The sequence below is a fragment of the Rhinoderma darwinii genome, chromosome 1, assembly GCF_050947455.1.
Source record: "Rhinoderma darwinii isolate aRhiDar2 chromosome 1, aRhiDar2.hap1, whole genome shotgun sequence".
NCBI classification, from domain to species: Eukaryota; Metazoa; Chordata; class Amphibia; order Anura; family Rhinodermatidae; genus Rhinoderma; species Rhinoderma darwinii.
This window is the reverse complement of record NC_134687.1, coordinates 296,655,883-296,672,440: the sequence shown is the minus strand read 5'-3', so window position 1 is coordinate 296,672,440 and position 16,558 is coordinate 296,655,883. Positions and strand designations below refer to the sequence as shown.

Sequence of the window (16,558 nt, the reverse complement as noted above, 5' to 3'; positions counted from 1 at the left end):
AGAAACACCCTAAATGTGGCCCTAATCTTTTGCCTGGACATTGAACCAGGCTCAGGAGTGAAAGAGTACCATGTGAAGTTGATGCCTAATTTGGCGATTTACAAAATATTGGTTCACAATTGCAGAGGCTCTGATGTGAAATAATAAAAGAAACCCTTGAGAAGTGACCCCATTTTGGAAACTACACCCCTCAAGGCATTTATTAAGGCATGTAGTAAGCATCTTCACCACACAGGTCTTTTCCATAAATTATTGCGCTGCGGATGGGGCAAAGTAAAAATTACAAATTTTCCCTAGATATGCCATTTCAGTGGCAAATATGTCGTGCCCAGCTTGTGCCACTGGAGACACACAACCCAAGAATTGTTAAAAGGGTTCTCCCGGGCATGGAGATGCCCTATATGTGGAAGTAAACCGCTGTTTAGGCGCACTGTAGGGCTCAGAATTGAGGGAGCACCATTTGGCTTCCTGAGCGTGGATTTTGCTCGGTGGTAGTTTTGTTTGGAGTTTTACTGGTATTTCAGTGGGGGCAAATGTAAGCTGTGCGTAGTACATCAGGGGCATAGTCAGGTGGTATAATAATGGGGTCAAATAATCCATAGATGCGTGTTACGCTGTGTGTCGCACTGATAAACAATGTCCTTTCTTATCCCCCTTTTGGTCCACACTCCGCACCTTTGCAGTTTGGGGGATTTTGCTGGGAAGTGTTGTCCTGGTATAATACGGGCACCCTCGCTTCCAGCAGATATGTTTGGGCCCTAACCATCCTGGTTCCCTAATTTTAGGGCCTTGATAATTCGCCTCTTGAAACAGAAGAAATGTTCCCCGCGGGCCTGCACAACTGCATATTTTTTATTTCCTGACTTGTTGGAGCCTTAACTAATTTATTTTTTTATCATAGACGTAGTGGCATGAGGGCTGTTTTTTTGCGGGACGCGCTGTAGTTATTATTGGTGCCATTTTGGGGTACATGCGACTTGTTGATCACTTTTTATCCTATTTTTTGTGAGGCAAGGTGACCAAAAACCAGCAATTCTGGCATAGTTTTTTACGGGGTTTTTTTATGCCGTTCTCATGCGTTATAAATTACATGTTAACTTTTTTCCGCGGGCCAGTACGTTGCCGGCGATACCAAATTTATAGCACTTTTTTATATTTTACAACTTTTTGCACAATAAAATTACTTTTGTAAAAATAATGTATTTTTTCTGTCGCCATGTTGTGAGAGCCATACATTTTTTATTTTTTTCGTCGATGGAGCTATACGAGGGCTTGTTTTTTGCGAGATGAGCTACAGTTTTTATAGGTACCATTTTTGGATGCATGCGACTTTTTGATCACTTTTTATTCAAATTTTCGTACGGCAAAGTGACCAAAAAAGCGAAATTCCGGCATTGTTTTTTTTTTACACAGTTCACCGCATGGAATAAATAAAATTACATTTTTATAGTCCAGGCCGTTACGGACGTGGCAATACCAAATATGTATGGTTTATTTCTTTTTTTCAGTAATAAAGGGCTTGATAATGGAAAACGGCTAATTGTGTTTTATTTTATTACTTGAAACTTTTATTATATTTTTTACAACTTTTTTGAAAGTTTTTTTTACACTTTTCTTTTGTCCCTCCAGGAGACTTGAAGGTCCAACTGTCAGATTCTTTTTCTAATACATTGCACTACCTATGTAGTGCAATGTATTAGATCTGTCAGTCATTCACTGACAGCAAGCCGATTAGTATTTGCCTCTGGGCGGGGCCTAATCGGCTTCCGTAATGGCAGAGCAGGAGGCCATTGTTAGGCCTCCTGTTGCCATAGCAGCAACCGGCAGCCTTGCTATAGCATGGCAGGGCTGCCGATCTGCTACCAACCACAAAGATGCAGCGATCGCTTTCGATCGCTGCATCTAAGGGGTTAGAGGCAGGAATCGGAGCGAGCTCTGGCTCCTGCTATTACAGGTTGATGTCAGCTGTAACATACAACTGACATTCACCGCTGATGACGCTGGCTCAGCTCCTGAGCCGGCGCCATCTTGCCGGCGGCTACGGAAGCCTTTTAGGCCCCACCTCCAGTCGGGGCCTGAAAGTCCTCCGTACTAGGCATACCAGGAGGCCAGTGTTAGGCCTCCGGTTGCATTTGCAGCCACCGGCACCCCGGCAATTTCTGGGGTGCCGATGAGCTGCAAACACCTTAAATGCAGCGATCGCTTTTGACCTCTGCATTTAAGGGGTTAATAACACGGATCGGAGCAAACTTTGGTCCTCGCCATTACCCTAGGGTGTCAGCTATAACATGGAGCCAACACCCGGGGATGGTGGCACCGACTCAGCTTCTGAGCCGGTGTCCACCATTTGTCATATGGATACGGCAAAATGCGGGAAGCACTAGCTTTCCATGACGTATCCATACGACAAATGTCGGGAAGGTGCTAATGGCCAGCTCCATTCTTCCGTTTTTGCCTCTCTGCGTTTCAGCAGCCATAACTTTTTTATTTTTTCATTGACGTGGCTGTATGAGGCCTTGTTTTATGCGGGAGAAATTGTATTTTGTTTTTGCGTGGTTTGGAAGTTAAAAAAAAATAATTCACTTGGTAAGTTATATAATTTATTTTTACGGCATGAATATAGGAAAAAGTGATTCTCTGCATTGATTTCTTTATTTTTTATCCTTTTCATGTTCTAAGCTAAATAACCTGTTAAATTAATTCTTCCGATCTTTACAGTCGTGTAGATACCTAATATTTGTAGGTTTTTTGTTTTTATGTAACGTATGGGCAATAAAATATATTTTATCTTAACCCCTTAGTGACCACTAATACGTGTTTTAACGTGATTCACTACTGGGCTTTAGGCTAGGCTGACGCCTTTTCACGTCAGCCTAGTCTAAGTCCTGCACGGGTCTCACGTGCAGGCAGGAGCCGGGGCTCTGCTGTCTGATGACAGCTGAGCTCCTGCTCCAACGCCCGCGATCGAAGTTTACTTCGATAGCGGCCGTTTAACCCGTTAAATGCCGCCGTCAATAGCGACCGCGGCATTTAACTTTGTTTACAGAGGGAGTGCGCTCCCTCTGTCACCCATCGGCGGCCCGCGAATGAAATCGCGGGTCTCCGATGGGGTGTCATGGCAGCCGGGGGACTGATAAAAGCCCCCAGGTCTGCCCTGGACATATGCCTGTTAGGACGCGCCGGAGGCACGTCCTAACAGATTGCCTGTCAGATTTACACTGACAGGCAATAATGCTCTGGTATACGAAGTATACCAGAGTATTATAGCAGCGATCGGAATATCGCACAGTAAAGTCCCCTAGTGGGACTAATAAAATCAGTCATCAAAGTGAATTAAAGATTATTAATAAAAAGTACAGTAAAAAAATAAATAAAACCATTTTTTTCCATAAAAAGTGGTTTTATTTAGTAAAAGTGTAAAAAAAAAAAAAAAGTACACATATATGGTATCGCCGCGACCGTAATGACTCCATTAATAAAGTTAATATGTAATTTAAACCGCAAAGTGAACACCGTAAAAAAAAAACGCCAAAAACTATGGCGAAATTGCAATTTTTTTCCATTGCCCCCCAAAAAAGTCATAATAAAAATGAATCAATAAGTCCCATCTACCCCAAAACAGTACCATTCAAAACTACGTCTTGTCCCGCAGAAAACAAGCCCAAAAAATCACTACATTGATGGAAAAATAAAAAAATTACGGCTCTTGGAAAGCGACGATGCAAAAACAAATAATTTTTGTTCAAAAGTGTTTTTATTGTGCAAAAGTCGTAAAACATAAAAAAACCTCCACATATGTGGTATCGCCGTAATCGTACCGACCCATAGAATAAAGGTCACATGTTAATTACGTCGCACAGTGAACGGCGTCAATTTAAAAACGCATAGAACAATGGCGGAATTTCAGTTTTTTTTTATAATCCCCCCCAAAAAGGTTAATAAAAGTTAATATAAAAATTATATGTACCCAAAAATGGTGCCATTAAAAAGCACAACTAATCCCGCAAAAAACAAGTCCTCATACAGCTATGTAGATGAAAAAATAAAAACGTTATAGCTCTTTGAATGCGACTATAGAAAAACGAATAAAATAGCTTGGTCATTAAAGGGAATGTGTTGCCAGAAAAACATGTTTTTTTTTTAAAAATTAAACATTTAGTGTGTGGGTGATTAAACATTGTTCAAATTTTTTTTTTTTTTTTCGCGAGTCAGGAAATATTATAAATTATTTCTAATTTATAATACTACCCATTTTTGGTCACTAGATGGAGCTAGTTCCCAAAATTGCAGCATTGCAACATTGGGTTAAAAGCCCTCGCTCTAGTGAGCTCTCAGCATCCCCCCCTCCTTTATCCTGGCTAGTGCCGGGATAAACGAGGGGTTTGAACGGTGTAACCTCCTACACTGTGTGTCGCCATTTTTTGAGCTAACACACAGCGTAGTAGGTTTACATACAGTAGTAAACACACACAAACACGAACATACATTGAAATCTCTTACCTGCTCCTGCCGCCGCGGCTCCCTCCGGCCCGTCCGCTCCGTTTGCTGCCGCTGGTCCAAGTGCACAAATCCGGAATCCGCGAGCGGAAGTAGTAATATTACTGTCCGGCCGCGACTTCCGGTCCACAGGAAAATGGCGCCGGACGGCGCCAATTTCGAATTGGACTGTGTGGGAGCGGCGCATGCGCAGTTCCCACACAGACGCCGTACACGGAAGTCAATGGGACGGGAGCCGTTCACAGTCCCTATGGGACTGTGGCTGCCGTATTCCATGTCTGTATGTGTCGTTAATCGACACAGACAGAAATGGAACAAAAAATGGCAGCCCCCATAGGGAAGAAAAAGTGTAAAAATAAGAAAAAGTAAAACACAAACACACAAATGAATATAAACGTTTTTAATAAAGCACTAACATCTTTAACATATAAAAAAATAATTTGTGATGACACTGTTCCTTTAAGGCCTAAAATGGGCTGGTCACTAAGGGGTTAAACAAAAATTACTTTATTTACAACTTTATTTCTTACTTATACTACAGGGTGGGCCATTTATATGGATACACCTAAATAAAATGGGAATGGTTGGTGATATTAACTTCCTGTTTGTGGCACATTAGTATATGGGAGGGGGGAAACTTTTCAAGCTCGGTGTTGACCATGGCGGCCATTTTTAAGTCGGCCATTTTGTATCCAACTTTAGTTTTTTCAATGGGAAGAGGGTCATGTGACACATCAAACTTATCGAGAATTTCACAAGAAAAACAATGGTGTGCTTGGTTTTAACATTACTTTATTCTTTCATGAGTTATTTACAGGTTTCTGACCACTTATAAAATGTGTTCAAAGTGCTGCCCATTGTGTTGGATTGTCAATGCAACCCTCTTCTCCCACTCTTCACACACTGATAGCAACACCGCAGAAGAAATGCCTCCCGATCTGACCCCCTTAGACTTTTATCTTTGGGGTCATCTGAAGGCAATTGTCTATGCTGTGAAGATACGAGATGTGCAGCAACTGAAACTACGGATACTGGTAGCCTGTGCTAGCATTTCTTCTGCGGTGTTGCTATCAGTGTGTAAAGAGTGGGAGAAGAGGGTTGCATTGACAATCCAACACAATGGGCAGCACTTTGAACACATTTTATAAGTGGTCAGAAACTTGTAAATAACTCATGAAAGAATAAAGTAACGTTAAAACCAAGCACACCATTGTTTTTCTTGTGAAATTCTCGATAAGTTTGTCACATGACCCTCTTCCCATTGAAAAAACTAAAGTTGGATACAAAATGGCCGACTTCAAAATGGCCGCCATGGTCAACACCCAGCTTGAAAAGTTTCCCCCCTTCCATATACTAATGTGCCACAAACAGGAAGTTAATATCACCAACCATTCCCATTTTATTTAGGTGTATCCATATAAATGGCCCACCCTGTATATTAGCATACTCCTGTATACTAATGCATTACACTGTGTCACTATGACACAGGCTGCTGTTAGGGCAGCTCATGCATACCTCACAACTTCCAAGTATCACAAAGAGGGACAAACGATGCGACATATGCAGCGCGTCGTGACAATTTTTTCTTTTAAGCCATGCCTCTAATCCCACCCAATCCCCGCCCATATACACCCAATTCAGCCCACACAGTATCATGCTTCCACACTGCCTCCCACAGAGTATTATACCAAATAGTTGACCTCACACAGTATAATGCCCTCTAGCTGCCACCATACAGTATAATGCCCCCATAGCTGCCACCATTCAGTATACTGCCCCATAAATGCACCCACACAGTAAAAAGCCAACACAGATGCCCCATGCAGTATAATGCCCACACAGATTCACCCATGCAGTATAAAGCCCAATCAAATCCCCCCATACCGCATAATGCCCCCATAGCTGCCCTCATACAGTATAATGCCCGCTTAGCTGCCCCTAGTGCCAGTGCCCATGTAGATAGTGCCCATGTACATAGCGCCACAGTGTCCTCTGTAGATAGTGCCCCTATATAGTGCCCCTATGTAGTGCCACAGTGTCCATGTAGACAGTGCCACACCCCCCTTGAAGATAGCGCCACCCCCCATTGGGACTCCCCCTAGGAGCGGAATCCCCAGCCAGAGCATAGGCCTGGGATTCCGTTCCTAGAGGGTATCCCTGATGTCACTGTCCATATATGGACAGTGACGTCAGTGGCTACTCCTTGAGCAGAATCCCCGTTGCAGACACTGGCCGTGGATTCCGCTCCAGGAGGAGCCACTGACGTCAATGTCCATATATGGACAGTAACCTCAGGGATTTCCTCTAGGAGCGGAATCCCCGGCTAGATCATCGGCAACGGGGATTCCACTCAAGGAGTAGCCACTAATTCTGAAGCATGGAACTATCAGCTTCCTGCTTCAGAAATAGTTCAGAGCGGAGGAGCAGAGGGAGCTCTTCCGCTCGCCCAGGATTCCCCAGGCACAGCGCTAATTTAAGCGCTGTGCTCGGTGAAGCCCTTGACGTTACTGTCTATATATGGACAGTGATATCAGTGGCTCCTCCTTGAGCGGAATCCCCGTTGCCGACTCTGGTCGGGGATTCTGCTCCAGGAGGAGCCACTGACGTCAATGTCCATATATGGACAGTGACCTCAGGTTTTTTTTTCTAGGAGCGGAATCCCCGGCCAGATCATAAGCAACAGGGATTCCGCTCAAGGAGTAGCCACTAATTCTGAAGTAGGGAACCATCAGCTTCCTTCATCAGAATTAGTTCAGAGCGGAGGAGCAGAGGGAGCTCTTCCGCTCGCCGAGGACTCCCTCTGGCACAGCGCTTTTAAGCGCTGTGCTCGGGGAAGCCCTTGACGGTACTGTGCATATATGTATAGTGACGTCAGTGGCTACACTTCAGCGGAATCCCCATTGCCAACACTGTCTGGGGATTCCGCTCCAGGAGTAGCAACTGACGTCACTGTCCATATATGGACAGTAACGTCAAGGGCTTCCCCGAACACATTGCTTAAAGTTGCGCTGTGCTCGGCGAGTGGATAGTTTGATAGCGGGATATACCACCGGCCGCCCGGGACAGCGGGACACTGCCCGGAATCCGGGACTGTCCCGCTGAATCCGGGACAGTTGGGAGGTATGCACATGGTGTGCCCTACTAGCAGGCAAACTGAACAGACAGCCCTGGAGTCCTTTCTAGGTCCCCAGGGATGATTGTAGAGAGATCCCACTGTCTTCAATTGCGTCACCGGGTTTCCAGTGACACGATCAAAGAGAGGAGTTCCCATTTGATCATGCTGCGGTCACACACAGCTGCGATCAAGGGGTTAAACAGCTGGGGTCAGAATGTTTTCCAATCCCAGCTGTGTTCAGCAGGCTGCTCTAAGTTCAGGAGCTGTAAGTTACAGCTCCTGCTTAGAGGATGAGCGCTCATTAGCCTCTTCTACAGCTACGTCAAAAGACGTCACTTTAGATGACGCACCTGCACCGCCTGCCGTCAAAAGACGGTGGGCAGTCTTTAGGGGGTTACAATTGCAAAGGGCCCCTGTGCAGCTGTGCAGTTTGCACATATGTTATGTCCTAATTCCAAGACATGTACAACTACAACAAACACTGTTTGATTTTTTTTTAACAATAGACAAATAAAAAATAGCAAATAGTAATGCTAAACTAAAAGGTGGTCACACAAGTTAATACCCCAAACGACAGTTTTACCTTTTTAAGGTAGCTTTATATTCAGCCATTTTCTGTATGATATCACAATTTTTTTTATTGCATCTTACAATCATCATATCAGTGTATAGGGAGGGAGATGGAGACATTGGAAACATGTCCCTGAGCATTGCACAGACCACTACCCAGAGTAATAAAAAACGTAAAAGCAAAAGTAGTAAAACATCTAAAAAAAATAAATATATAAATTTGGTATCGCCGTAATCGTGACGACCAAGAGTTATTATGCCATTTGTGCCACATCGTAAACGGCATACATTTAAGGCGCAAAAAATGTCAGAATTTCTGGGGTTTTTTCCACAACCCCTAAAAAAAGTTAATCAATAAAATATATGTACCACAAAATGGTGCCATTAAAAAATACAACTTGTCCTGCAAAAAACAAGCCCTCACACGTCTAATCTACGGAAAAATAAAAAATGGATGACTTTGCCTCTATATACTTGAACTTTGTACACAAGATCAGCAACATATTCTGCTATAACATCGCTCGTAGATACTGAAACAATTGTCTTATTGCTTTGTTGTTTTTGTTCAACTGTAAAATAATTTTTTATTGTGACAATTTGCAATAAAAAAATTTTGTAAAAAAATTTTTACAAAAATGTATGACTGGCAAATAAAAAAATGGAAAATAATTGCTTCGTCATTAAGGCCCAAAATAGGCTGGTCACTAAGGCTACATTCACACGAGCGTGGGCAACCTCGGACGTGAAAGCCTGCAGTTTTTCACGTCCGAGGTGCACCCGTGCGGAACGAGTTATCACAGAGGGATGCGTGAAACGCTAGAAAATAGGACGTGTCCTATCTCTTCATGGACCATTCACACGCTCCATTGAAATGGTCGTGTGAATGGCCCCATTGAAATACATGTGTTTATGTGACGGCCGTTGTTTTAACGGCCGTCACACGGACAACTTATACGCTCGTCTAAATGAGCCGTAAAGGGTTGACTCCATGTTAGCAGTTGTTAGGAAGTGTCCGGGCCAGTAGAGCTGGATTATAGGTAATTACTGCTTATTAGCAAACCCCTCCCTTAGATCACAGGACCCCTGCAGCTAGAGTTCCTTTCATCAACTCCTGACACCATAAACCAGTATTGGTCAGTCAATGCAGGGTCACACGTACATGACATGTGGTAAGAGCAGGTACCTACACAGTAGTACAACCGATCTAGAGAAAATACACTACGACAATAGAAAATATAGTTCACTTTACAGTACTATCAATTTCCTCTGCACTTACTTTATTAACTAGCCAAATAAAAAAAATAACAAAAGGTCGCTTACCACAGTTCAACTACTAATTTCTCAAAGTTCGGAAAAGTACTGATACCAAGAAAGAAAGCTTACCACCCAAAGAAGACAATAACCAAGGATCCCCATTGCTGGACTCCTCAAGAATGGACTGGATTTTGGAACACAAGCACATTTCAGTATCAGGTAAAAAGGTACTTTCAAACAGATCATAACGTCAGGGCAACTCCTGACCCAGGTTCAACTGAAGATGTAGAAAGTGTAAGTGTCCACTATCCCAGGATAATCCTAGCTATTGACTGGCCAGAGTAAAGAGCCATCTGGTGACGCCACAAATATAAGTGACTTTCTTTCCTAGTACTAACCCCTGTCGTGTACTCTACCTCCCCTTCCAACCTTACTCCTTTCTCCTCTCATACACTTCCCCCTCACCCTGGGGGCTGTAGTCTGATTTAAAAATGGGGGAGGTGTAGATGCCTTGTTTCATCTATTCAAAGCACATGGGCAAGCTGTATAAATACTACATACAGCCCACTGAGGGGAAATATGCAAGGGTATTGATGAGAGAAAAATTCCCAACATAACTGCACCTCACATACAGAAAGCCAAATCCCCAATTCAGAATGACAAAAAGTGACAGCTCGAAAACCTGCTCTCCTTATTGTCTGTACCTTTCCCTCAGAGGCAAATGGAAACCAAAATATATTATGAAGTAAAGCATAGTTATTTTTTAACATTTTTTTGGTTTAAAAAAAAAACAAAAAACTGCCACATAAAAGGTGGAAAATGTTGTCTGTGTGCTTAGTATACTTACCAGTGATGGAATGCAGGCTTGGCACCATCACCAACAATATTTGATCAAATGATTATTAAATTATTAGAAAATAGTCAACTGAAATATTAGAGCTTATGCACATGGACCCTGTACCGCGTCAAACGGAGTATCTAGAGGTCCATATTATGGATTCATAGACACTTTGTGTGCTGCTGTATGGTGCCACGGTGAGGCAATGCTTTTAAGGGTAAATACCTCTGTAGTATGGCATACAGTGAAGGAAATAAGTATTTGATCCCTTGCTGATTTTGTAAGTTTGCCCACTGTCAAAGTCATGAACAGTCTAGAATTTTTAGGCTAGGTTAATTTTACCAGTGAGAGATAGATTATATTTAAAAAAAAACAGAAAATTACATAGTCAAAATTATATATATTTATTTGCATTGTGCACAGAGAAATAAGTATTTGATCCCCTATCAACCATTAAGAGTTCAGCCTCCTCCAGACCAGTTACACGCTCCAAATCAACTTGGTGCCTGCATTAAAGACAGCTGTCTTACATGGTCACCTGTATAAAAGACTCCTGTCCACAGACTCAATGAATCAGTCTGACTCTAACCTCTACAACATGGGCAAGACCAAAGAGCTTTCTAAGGATGTCAGGGACAAGATCATAGACCTGCACAAGGCTGGAATGGGCTACAAAACCATAATTAAGACGCTGGGTGAGAAGGAGACAACTGTTGGTGCAATAGTAAGAAAATGGAAGACATACAAAATGACTGTCAATCAACATCGATCTGGGGCTCCATGCAAAATCTCACCTCGTGGGGTATCCTTGATCCTGAGGAAGGTGAGAGCTCAGCCGAAAACTACACGGGGGGAACTTGTTAATGATCTCAAGGCAGCTGGGACCACAGTCACCAAGAAAACCATTGGTAACACATTACGCCGTAATGGATTAAAATTCTGCAGTGCCCGCAAGGTCCCCCTGCTCAAGAAGGCCCGTCTGAAGTTTGCAAATGAACATCTGGATGATTATGAGAGTGATTGGGAGAAGGTGCTGTGGTCAGATGAGACTAAAATTGAGCTCTTTGGCATTAGCTCAACTCGCCGTGTTTGGAGGAAGAGAAATGCTGCCTATGACCCAAAGAACACCGTCCCCACTGTCAAGCATGGAGGTGGAAACATTATGTTTTGGGGGTATTTCTCTGCTAAGGGCACAGGACTACTTCACCACATCAATGGGAGAATGGATGGAGCCATGTACCGTCAAATCCTGAGTGACAACCTCCTTCCCTCCACCAGGACATAAAAAATGGCTCGTGGCTGGGTCTTCCAGCACGACAATGACCCGAAACATACAGCCAAGGCAACAAAGGAGTGGCTCAAAAAGAAGCACATTAAGGTCATGGAGTGGCCTAGCCAGTCTCCAGACCTTAATCCCATCGAAAACTTATGGAGGGAGCTGAAGATCCGAGTTGCCAAGCGACAGCCTCGAAATCTTAATGATTTACAGATGATCTGCAAAGAGGAGTGGGCCAAAATTCCATCTAACATGTGTGCAAACCTCATCATCAACTACAAAAAACGTGTGACTGCTGTGCTTGCCAACAAGGGTTTTGCCACCAAGTATTAAGTCTTGTTTGCCAAAGGAATCAAATACTTATTTCTCTGTGCACAATGCAAATAAATATATATAATTTTGACTATGTGATTTTCGTTTTTTTTTTTTATATAATCTATCTCTCACTGGTAAAATTAACCTAGCCTAAAAATTCTAGACTGGTCATGTCTTTGACAGTGGGCAAACTTACAAAATCAGCAAGGGATCAAATACTTATTTCCTTCACTGTATGTTGGGGCACGCCACACTTTATTTTCTTACAGATTTCATATAAGGCCGGATTCACACGAGCGTGTTCGGTCCGTGATATACGGTCCGTATGCCGGCAGTATCTCCCAGACCGAACACACTGCAGGGAGCCGGGCTCCTAGCGTCATATTTATCTATAACGCTAGGTGTCACTGCCTCGTTGAGGGGAAAACTGTCCCGTACTGTAATCATGTTTTCAGTACGGGACAGTTTTCCGCAGAGAGGCAGGGTCTCCTAGCGTCATAGATAACTATGATGATAAGAGCCCGGCTCCCTGCAGTGTGTTTGGTCTGGGAAATACTGCCGGCATTCGATCCATATATCACGCACCGATCAGGCTCGCGTGAATCCAGCCAAAGACTGTGACATTTGCTTCTGTATAAAATTGGTGGCACATGTAGTAAAAAGTAGAGTATGGGCCCATAGATGGCTAAAGGTACTGAATTACCGATCTGTACAGCATGGATCTGTAATACGGAAGTATGCATGAAGCTATATAATATAGTACCAAAATTTCTGAGAGAAGAGTTCTGAGTAATGGTGAAAATGCAGTTTCATGTTGTGACCACAATGCAATAAGGTTGTGTAGGTGAACCATATTATTATTGTGAACATGATGAAAGTCTCAGTACATGAAAAATGTACGTGGAAAAGCGAGTTCATGCGGACATTCTGACAATTGAACACAATAGGTGTTGACACAATAATCTAATATCTAATGACCAAAATTCCAGTCTTCATTATGGAATTCTCATTCAATGACCCCAACATGTCAATATTCGAAAGCTCCTGGCCTTAGGGTATGAAAAAGTTTAGTCCACAAAGGGCACTCCATCCACACTCATAAATCTAAGACAAGGGATTTGCTGACATCTGGCTCATTTTAGTAAAACATAATGACTTTGCTAACAAGTTTGGTCCTGCAGCTGAAGCATCCGAGTACAAGCCTGCCAAGCTTCATTTGTATTACCAGAGGTGGTCACCAACACATGACCATGGGATTACAGAGCTCGCCCCATTTCGAACCCTTTTGCTTAACCTTCCCTCCATACTGTCAACCCCCTTTCTTGCTTCCAGGCCTTTTTCCCCTCCCCCATGTCACTCTCCCATCCCCAGTGAGACACACGAGACAGTGGGTTGGAAAATTTCGGCCACAGCAGCCATTTTATTAACAAATTTTCATGAACATAAAACATAACTATATAAATAACATTACTAGGAAAGGGGAAGTCCTTGGAGCTCCAAAACTTTGGCGCCTAACTGCCCCCTGTATAGCCACTTACCCCCAGCCGTCTCCCTACAGGCTCAGAGGCACCTTTCTGCTCCGCAGTTGGCTTGCCAAGTATGTAAAACCACTCCCCGGGACACCACCCAGCAGGAGTCCAAAATACGCCCATATCCATGAGCAATTATGTATTTGTTAGGGACCATACCTCTGATGAATCCCCCACTTCAAATTACCACCAACTCCAAGGACCCCCCAATCCGCCACACGAGCATACTTAGACCACCTTTATGTATGCGAGCCCCCACCATCCATCATTGCGTGCTCGATCCCTTCCTGAATCCCCAAAGCCCAAAGGTCAATGCCCACCGCATTCAGATGCACTCCATCACCTAGCCAATACTTCCCTTGGCCATCCTCGAAATCGTAGTGCCGCACAAAAAAAACCCCGTTTTTCACCACAAAGCTGGAAACCGCCTGATTAACTTTCACCCGGGCCTTGTTTAAGCGCTCTACCGAACGCGCATTTCGCCATACACTCCGCGGCACAATTTCCGACCAAATCACCTTCACCTTCGGAAAACAGGACCAAAGCCGGAGAAGGTCGTACTTAACATCCCGAATTAGTTCTCTAAACGGACGAGTACCTAAGTCGTTTCCCCCCACATGAAGGACCAACAAATCAGGAACCCGATCCAACTGCGCATACCGATGGAAATCCGGCAAAACTTGACTCCACACCATGCCGCGCGTGCCCAGCCACCGTATCACCACCGACGACCTTTGGAACCCCGGTTGGCGCCCATCTGGCCGCACATCAGCCCTTAACGCCCCCCAGTGCACATATGAGTGCCCAAGAATCCACACCAGTGCAGGTAAACAATCTGAAATAGAAGAATAACAACGATGACACCAACCGGAAACAGCATGCTGAGACGAGACAAACAAATCACATAAAGTGGAGACGCACGTAGGACTTATACCTCCCAGAATCCCAACGACCTATGCGCTTCACCACATCAGGCCCCAAACCCCATGACGCAGCCTCCGTGGCTGCCCCAATACGAAAGGAGTGTGGTGAATAAATACCCTTATCCAAACCCAACACCTCCAAACATCTACGGAAGACAGCTGTAAACTGGCATCTTGACAAGAAGGCACCATCCTTATGACATAACAGCGGCCCCCCACTACACCCTCGTAGCGCGGCGTATCGCTCATAGCATCTTACCGGGTACATCCCCGCCCTCGCCACAGCCCCCAGAACCACCCGTTTACCTTTTCCACTTTGATCCGATTTTGACCGCCTTACCCAGAATTCCACTCTCTCCCCCCCTCCTGTTACATCTTCCGCTTGCAAACCCCCCGCTCTCTTCTTGCTAGGGGAAATTAACTCACCCACTCTTAAAGCTCCAAAAAACGCCCATGAAAAGGTCAACTGAAACAATGCTACCTCATAGCCCGAGAAACACACCCTACCCAATACTTCACCGAACTGCTCTAAAAGCGCGAAAGAAACCGGGCGACGGCCGTCCGGCCGCCCCGCCCCCTTTTTTCGAAACCCCTTCAACGCCTGGACAATCAAGAAATCCTTAGTCACGTCCCCCAACCCCCTTAGTTTAAAACCAAAGGCCAAAGCTGACACGAAACGATTCACTTTAGACACCGACCAGCCTTCCACTGATACCCATCCCAAAAACCCCAGCAAAGCTACCACCTGTTCCTCCATCGACCCTACTTCGGGCGAACTTGTTAACCACGACACCCAGTCCTTCCACGCCGCGTCGTACGCCAACCATGTACCAGGCGCTAGAGAGGACTTGATCAAACCTCCTGCTGCTCGCAAACCACGTCCCAAAGCCATCCCGGGAACGCGACCCCTTCCAGATCCGCCTCCGGTGCCAACAGACGAAACCGCTCCCACTGTAGGCGAGAGAGAGAATCCGCGATGTCATTCTGTACCCCCGGAACGTGAACCGCAACAATCCACGCATTGAGTGACAAACAACGCAACACCAGACGCCGTAACAACCTCACCACCGGGGGGAAAAAGCCGTTACATTATTGATTGCCAACACCACCCCCATATTATCACAGTGGAACCGCACCTTGCTATTACGAAAACGCTCCCCCCAAATCTCCACCGCCACCACAATCGGGAAGAGTTCCAGAAGTACAAGATTACGAACCAGTCCCAAAGATACCCATTCCTCCGGCCATTGCCCCACGCACCACTGTCCTTTACAATAAATACCGAAACCCACACTACCTGCAGCATCCGTAAACAATTCCCATCGCACATTATCCACCACCGGCGAGATCAGTAATGAGTTCCCATTATACAAATTCAAAAACTCTCTCCATACTGCCAAGTCATCCCGATGCTCCCGTGTCAACCGCACAAAATGATGTGGGGCTCTAACCCCCGCCGTTGCTGACGCCAACCTCCTGCAAAAAACTCTGCCCATGGGCATTATCCGTCAAGCAAAATTAAGTTTCCCTAACAACGACTGCAAATCCCGCAGCTGAATCTTATGAAGCCGACCCGTCCTGCTCACTTCCAATCGCAGCGCATCCCGCTTGTCCCTAGGAAGTCGACACTCCATCGCCACCGAATCCAGGGTAATGCCAAGAAAAACTATACAAGTACTGGGACCAACAGTTTTCTCCGGGGATAACGGAACCCCAAACCGCTGAGCGACCCACTGTATTGCCCCCAGCAAATTGGCGCACACCTCCGAACCCGCTGGGCCCACACACAGGAAGTCATCTAGATAATGTATGACCGACTCTAACCCTGCCACTTCACGGATTACCCACTCTAGGAACGAACTGAACGCCTCGAAGTACGCGCAAGACACCGAACAACCCATCGGGAGACACCGATCCATATAATAAGCCCCCTCCCAGTAACACCCTAACAGCCGCTGGCTGTCCGGATGAACCGGGAGAAGCCGGAAAGCCGATTCCAAATCGGTCTTTGCCATAAGGGCCCCCGCCCCGTACCTTCGCACCCACTCAACCGCCGTGTCAAACGACGTATATACCACCGAGCACAGCTCAGGAGCAATGCCATAATTTACAGACAACCCCCGCGGATGCGACAAATGATGGATAAGCCGGAATTTATTTGGCTCCTTTTTTGGAACAACCCCTAACGGTGACACAACCATGTCCTGAACGGGCCGAAACGGGAACGGCCCCGCCATGCGC

General features: G+C 45.0%; 1 protein-coding gene across 1 annotated transcript in view; it reads right to left on the bottom strand.

Moving 5' to 3' along the window:
• ARHGAP45 (Rho GTPase activating protein 45) overlaps positions 1-16,558 on the bottom strand; it is a 115,995-nt gene that overhangs the window by 70,074 nt on the left and 29,363 nt on the right. The window lies entirely within an intron of this gene.